This window comes from Xiphophorus maculatus, chromosome 1 (genome assembly GCF_002775205.1).
Source record: "Xiphophorus maculatus strain JP 163 A chromosome 1, X_maculatus-5.0-male, whole genome shotgun sequence".
In the NCBI taxonomy this organism is placed as follows: domain Eukaryota; kingdom Metazoa; phylum Chordata; class Actinopteri; order Cyprinodontiformes; family Poeciliidae; genus Xiphophorus; species Xiphophorus maculatus.
The window spans coordinates 6,645,591-6,652,940 of record NC_036443.1 but is presented as its reverse complement, the minus strand read 5'-3'; positions in this window follow the sequence as shown (position 1 = coordinate 6,652,940).

The following is a 7,350-nucleotide window of genomic DNA, read 5'->3' as shown; positions in this document are numbered from 1 at the left end:
GTCCTGGGTCTTCCAAGGGGGCTCCTCCCGGTGGGACGTGCCCGGAACACCTCAACAGGGAGGCGTCCAGGAGGCATCCTGACCAGATGCCCGAGCCACCTCAACTGGCTCCTCTCGATGTGAAGGAGCAGCGGCTCTATTCTGAGTCCATCCCGGATGACTGAGCTTCTCACCCTATCTCTAAGGGAGAGCCCAGACACCCTACGGAGAAAACCCATTTCGGCCGCTTGTATCCGTAATCTCGTTCTTTCGGTCATGACCCAAAGCTCATGACCACAGATGAGGGTGGGAACGTAGATCGACCGGTAAATCGAGAGCTTCGCCTTTTGGCTCAGCTCTCTCTTCACCACGACGGACCGGTACAGCGCCCGCTTAACGGCAGACGCTGCGCCAATCCGCCTGTCGACCTCGCGCTCCCTTCTTCCCCCATTCGTGAACAAGATCCCGAGATACTTGAACTCCTCCACTTGGGGCAGGACACCCCCCCTGACCCGGAGAAGGCACTCTACCCTTTTCCGGCTCAAGACCATGGCCTCGGATTTGGAGGCACTGATCGCTGTCCCAACTGCTTCGTCGTGATCTGCAGCTCTCGCTGCAGCTCTCGCTGCAGATCACGACCTGATGAAGCCAACAGGACCACATCATCTGCAAAAAGCAGAGATGAGATCCTAAGGCCACCAAATCGGATCCCCTCAACACCTTGGCTGCGCCTAGAAATTCTGTCCATGAAAGTGATGAACAGAATCGGTGACAAAGGGCAGCCCTGGCGGAGTCCAACTCTCACCGGGAACGAGCCCGACTTACTGCCGGCAATGCGGACCAGACTCTGACACTGGTCATACAGGGACCTGACAGCCCATATCAAAGGGGCGCGGTACCCCATACTCCCAGAGAACCCCCCACAGGGCTCCCCGAGGGACACGGTCGAACGCCTTCTCCAAGTCCACAAAACACATGTAGACTGGTTGGGCGAACTCCCATGCACCCTCCAGGACCCTGCCGAGGGTGTAGAGCTGGTCCAGTGTTCCACGACCAGGACGAAAACCACACTGCTCTTCCTGGATCCGAGGTTCGACTCCAGTGCGTGGTAGTAGAGGATCGGGAAGAGAGAGAAAAGAAGATAACTTGTCAGAGACACAAAGTAGTAAACAGAGTCTTGAAGAAAATAGTTTGGATGAAAATAACGTAGTTTGTAAGAGGAAAGTTAGGGAGGAATCTAAACTAATCATAACGTTTAGGAAGGAGGATGAAGGTATTCAACTCAGTCCGTTAGCTCTGTTGAGAAAATTAAAAAAAGAAGTTTGGAGAGCTGACATTTGCTAAGATCCTTAGAGATGGGAATCTGTTGATTACAGTGAAAGATGAAGAACAGAAAAACAAAGTGATGAACACCCAGAGTATTTGTAAAAAAATAAGATTACTCAGATAAAGATTGTGGGAGAGGATAAAGTAGTAAGATGGGTGATCAGAGGTATTCCAGTGGGGGAAGATTTAGAAAAGTTCAGACGCAGTATTTATGGAGGTGAAGTCAGCAAAATGAAAAGATTGATGAGAACAGCTGAAGGTGAAAGAGTGGAAAGTCTCTCGGTAATGTTGGAGTTTCAAACAAATGTTCTTCCTGAAAGGGTAAAAGTCGGGTGTATGTGGTTTCCTGTAAGGCCATGTATCCCTCCTCCTCTCAGGTGTTATAAATGCCAGAGATATGGACACATCACAGCAGCATGTAGGGGGAAACAAACATGTCCAAAGTGTGGAGGAGAGCACAATTATGATGAATGTAAAAATGGGAAGGAAAGTTGTTGTAATTGTGGAGGGCAACACAGGGTGACTTATGGAGGATGTGAGGTCAGAAGAAAAGGGATGGAGATCGAACAAGTTAAAGTCAATAGTAATATAAATTATGCAGAAGCTGCTAAAACAGTGAAGCCAAGAGATGTGATAAGGCAATAAGAGGCTATAGGGGCAGAAGGAAAGGCAGGAGGACAGGAAGACAAAAACTGATCATCTTACAATGGAATGCTAGAAGCCTTATTGCAAATGGACAAGAGTTTAAAGGATTTGTTAGAGAATTTAAAGAAGATCTAGATATTATATGTATCCAGGAAACTTGGCTTGATTTTGTTTTAAAAGGATATGAAAGCATTAAAAGAGACAGAGAGGGAGGATCTGGAGGAGAATGTATAATATTCATAAAACAAGGAATTCAATTTAGATTATTGGCTAAAGGAAGAGAGTTAGAATATATTGTTATTGAAATTTGGACAGTAAATGGGCAATTTAAAAGAATCAACTTCTATAATCCATGTAAAAGACTTTCAATAGATTTAATGGAGGAACTTGGTGTTTATTTAGAGGGTAAAGTTGTTTGGTGTGGGGACTTTAATGGGCATAACTCATTATGGAGTCATCATAATGATCAAAATTTGGATATCATAGAAGAAACAATGGATGTTAAAAATGTGGTATGTCTAAATGATGGAAGTGGAACCAGAATTAATTTTAGAGATAATACAGAGTCAGCAATTGATTTAACATTAGTTTCAAATTCTATAGCAGGTGTTTGTTTATGGAAAGTAATCAATAAAACAACTATAGGAAGTGATCATTATCCTGTTATGACTGAAATAAAGTTAAATATAGAGAGGTATTGTATAAAAGGGATAAAGAAATGGTGTTTTAGGTCTGCAGATTGGGAAACATTTAGGAATAGTAGTGAAATAAAAATGTTAAAAGTGGATATGAGTAGTAGAATTGATGATTTAAATTATGTAATGCTATCTTAGAAGCAGCTAATCAGGCTATAAGGAAGGAAGGGAAAGAAGGTTTTTACCCTGGTGGACATCAGAATGTACTGAGGTTATCAAGAAATGAAATAAAGCTTTCAAATTATTTAAAAAATAACAACTTTCAGAATCTGAATGAATACAAAAAATTGCAAGCAAATGTAAGAAGAATTATTAAAAATGCAAATAGAGATTATTGGAGGATCATCCATCCATCCATCCATCCATCCATCCATCCATCCATCCATCCATCCATCCATCCATCCATCCATCCATCCATTTTCTTCCTCTTTATCCAGGGTCGGGTTTCGGGGGTAGCAGCTTCAGAATGGAGGCCCAGACTTCCCTCTCTCTCTCCAGCCACTTGTTCCAGCTCCTCCAGGGGAATCCAAGGCGTTTCCAGGCCAGCCAAGAGACATAGTCCCTCCAGCATGTTCCCCTCCATGACATGGGACCTTATTATTTTTTCACAAACTCTTTAACTATGTTTATTCCTCTCTTCATCAACAACAAATCCTGTGGATTTGGTGACGTTTGCTTCTTAGTTGCCAAAGTTATAAGGCAGAACCACATATTTTAGCTGCCTGAAATAATCTGTTCCCCCTCAATAACATGGGAACAAATTAATTCACCAACAAATCTTCATGAAGAGAGGAATAAACACAGTTAAAGACTTTCTGGTAAATTGATTTATTCCCATTTTATGGAGGGGCAACAGTGAGCTAAAATATGTGGTTCCCCCTCATAACTTTGTCAAATAATAAGCAAATGTTTTCAAACTTACATGATTTATTGTTGATGATGAAAGGAATAAACACAGTTAAAGACTTGCAGGTAAATTAGTTTCTTTCCATTTTATGGAGGGGGAACAGATTATTTCAGGCAGCTGAAATATCCATTCTCTCCTCTCCTCCCCCCATAACTTTGGGAAATAAAGAGCAACTGTTTCCAAATTCTCAAAAAATATTATGTGTGATAGCATGTAGTATACTAGAAATGTCCTTAATCCAGTAATCTGTCATATTTTACATTAGACCAGGATTTACCAGAAAGTCTACACTCTTATCTTTTCAGGAAGTCTTCATTTTTGTGCCCTGCTATCAACCAGCTTCCATCCTCTTATATCAGCAATGAAAAATTAGAAATACACACTACGTGTTGGAAAACTGTGGTTGGTGACTGACTTTTATTTGTCAGACTTAAGTGGCAAAAGTTGGAAAAAGACCGATTCTCTTGGCGTTTAAAATAACAACACAAAACGGCGTAAAAAGACCTCGTTTATTTATTTATTTTACAATTTTGTAGACAACAGCTGCCGAATAAACTGAATGTTACAACCTTGACATGATTATATAAGTTGTTTTTACCGAGAAATCGATCAGAAGCGCAGTGAAAATGGTGGCTGCTAGATCCAGCTGAGTGAAGCTGACGCTAGCTCCGCCTTTCTGGCTGCAATTCGCGCTCCCAAGCCAGTGATGGGATTTTCGGCTCCTTTTCGAGATGCGGTTCTAATGGCTCTTCTTACTGGCTCCCAAACCCAAACGGCTCCCCATATATATTTTTGACATTATTAATTAATTAATAGCTAAAACCTAATTTTATAATATTTTGTTTCATTATTGACATTGTTAAGCACTTATGATGAGTAAAAATGCTGCATAAAAATGCTTTATAAATAAACTTTTTATTATAACCAATTAAATTATCACAAAATAGCACCACTTCCACAAAAATAACTTAAAATAAATTAAACAGTTAAATATAAATACAAACACCCACCACAATACGAAAAAGTATCAAAGCAGCTTCATAACAGAAAAGGTGCCACAATACAAATATCAAATACAGTGCTATTAAATGAAAGTATAAAACTATGAAGGATAAAAAAACATGTGAACAACACAAGTTTTGAACCACTAGAGATGAAGAACTCACTGTATTAAATCACTCAAAGACTTACAGATTGGCGTTGAGAAACACCAGGTGTCTAAGCTTGGCAGGGCTGATTCTTCTCTCAGTTATGATCTGTCCAGTTTTAGAGAAGATCCTCTCTGAGGGGACGGATGTTGCCACTATGCACAGTCTACCTGCCATCACGTGAGAGAGATGTGGATAGATCAGTGCCTTTGCCTCCCACCAGCTCAGTGGGTCGGCACTGCGCTGGAAAAGAGGCTCCTCAAGGTAGGACCTCACTTCCAGAATAGCATCAGCTGCAGGATTCCTGGTTGCAGTGTCTCCGCTTGCCCGCTCCTCAAAAAACCTCCAAACAGCCGATGCTTGGGGCTCCTCCAGCTCACGTGCTGCTGCTCCCTCCTCTCCTCCATGATCCCCTTGCAGGTGAGATGACTGCCCATACCTTGATGCTGCTGTAGTTATTCTTTGGAGGGCTTCGTCGACTGCTCGGTTGTCATTAAAGGCCACCTTTTTGAAACGGGGGTCGAGGATGGTGGTTTCGGACAGAACTGTGTTGTACTCCATCCGGTGGAATTTTGTGTCCATGCTTGAACAGAGAGAAATCACCAACTCCTTCACGCTCTCTGTGGTTACTCTGCTCTGGTGCTCTGCTGTCACTCTCTGAAGACCCCTGCACAGTATCAGCATTTTGGAGCCGGTAACATACCTGAAAAAAGAAGCATCAAAATATTATATTTTATATAATATTTATTTATATAGCCTATTTAGCAATATTATTTTAAGTTTCATTTCTAAATTGCTTTACATACTAATAATTTTATTTATTTAGTAGTATTATTTTCAGCCAATTCTAAACCTGTTTGTCAAATAAATAATTTAACAAATAAAAAAATTACAATGATAATAACATCATAATCAATTTTAATAGGTATCATAGTAATATTATAGTAAAGTTCAATGAGATGATGTTTGAACACTGTACCTCTCTGCGCTGACCTCCACTGTGACCTGGTCGAAGGGCTCCAGGACACTGCAGGCCTCTTGCAGAGTCTCCCACTCCTCTTGGCTGAGAGGAGCCACAGCTGCATTGATCACTGCCAATGTTGCGATAACCGCATCCTTTGATTCAAGCATTCGCTGGATCATATGGAACGTAGAATTCCAGCGGGTGACACACTCCTGTTTGAGCTTAAGCTCTGCCATAGACATCTGCCGCTGGGTGGATTTAAGTTTTTGGGTGGCTGCTGTGCTTCGGTGGAAAAATTCCACTATTGCCTTCACTTTGTCCACAGTGGGCTTCATAGCCCTCAGAGCATTTCTCACAAATAGATTAATGGGTTGTGCCAGGCATGGATGGTGTGTCCATTTCAACAGCTGGATAATGTTGGCTGCATTGTCTGTGACACAACACACAACTTTGTTTTCCACCCCCCACTCTCTTGCCACTCGGAGGAGCTCTTCTGCCAGGTTTTCGGATGTGTGCCTGTCACTAAACTCAAAACAGTCCAGCAGAGATGACACCATACTGTAGTTTTCAATGAAATGGCAGGTGACAGACATAAATGATGTGGTGGCGCGGGATGTCCAGCAGTCAGTGGTCAAGCATACAACTGAGGCTCTCTTCACCCTTTCTTGCAGGGAGGCCCGTGCTGCATCATGTAGGCCTGGGATTATTTTCTGTCACAGGGTTTTTCGGCTGGGGAGGGCATACATGGGATTGAGGGCATGGCAGTAACTCCTAAATCCGACATCCTCTACAATGGAAAAGGGCTGGAAATCACGTGCCACCATCTTGGCAAGCTCCTCATTGATTGCGCTCTGTCTTGCTGGAGTTAGAGACTTCTGCAGGAACTGCTTCATAGAGCTCTGGGTTGTGGATGCAGGAAGGTGGGATCCAGGCTGGGATGTAGGAATGGGGGCAGACATTGTTGCCGAAGGAGCAGTTGATGTTCTTGCACCTGAAGAAGCAGCTGCAGTAGTTGTTGCACTCGCGCTGTCAGAAGGTTGTGGTTCCCTTTCTGGCCTCGACTCCTCCAGCAACACAAAATTGTGTTGATTTTCAGTTTCATCAACTTGTTGTGATTATTTACTTACCATATGTAAGCACATTGTTTGGTGTGGAAGTTGTTTCTTGCTGAAAAAGATTTAGCTATTGTGGCTGTGCATGCGTCTGAAGGCCTGTCGAGCCTGCACGATAGTCTCCTGCATGATAGGAAATGCTGACTTTGCACAGTCTGCACTCTGCCCTGGAGCTTGATGTAGCATTAAAATGAGTCCAAATCTTGCTCCGTTTTCTGTCACTCATTTATTTTCACCTATTCAGTTCTCACACTGACTCCCCTTCTTTCTGTGCTTCTTGACCGCTGAGTGAGTGTCTGTACATAAACACCTGAACGCTATACAGATGGCCAATTGCCTGCCGTTTCCACAAAAAAAGTGGAGATAAACTTTTTTTTCAGTGTTTTCCCGCCACATTATTAATTGAAACTATGTGTGATTGGTCAGATGTGTGGAGCACACGCTTGACATGAGGGCAGTGGACCGACCGAGGGAAAAAAACTCTCAGCTCTAGCACTGGCAGAAGAGCAAAACGCGCAAGGAGAGGGAGAAAAGGGGGAGAGACAGTGAGGCACCGCAGGACAAAAAAAAAACG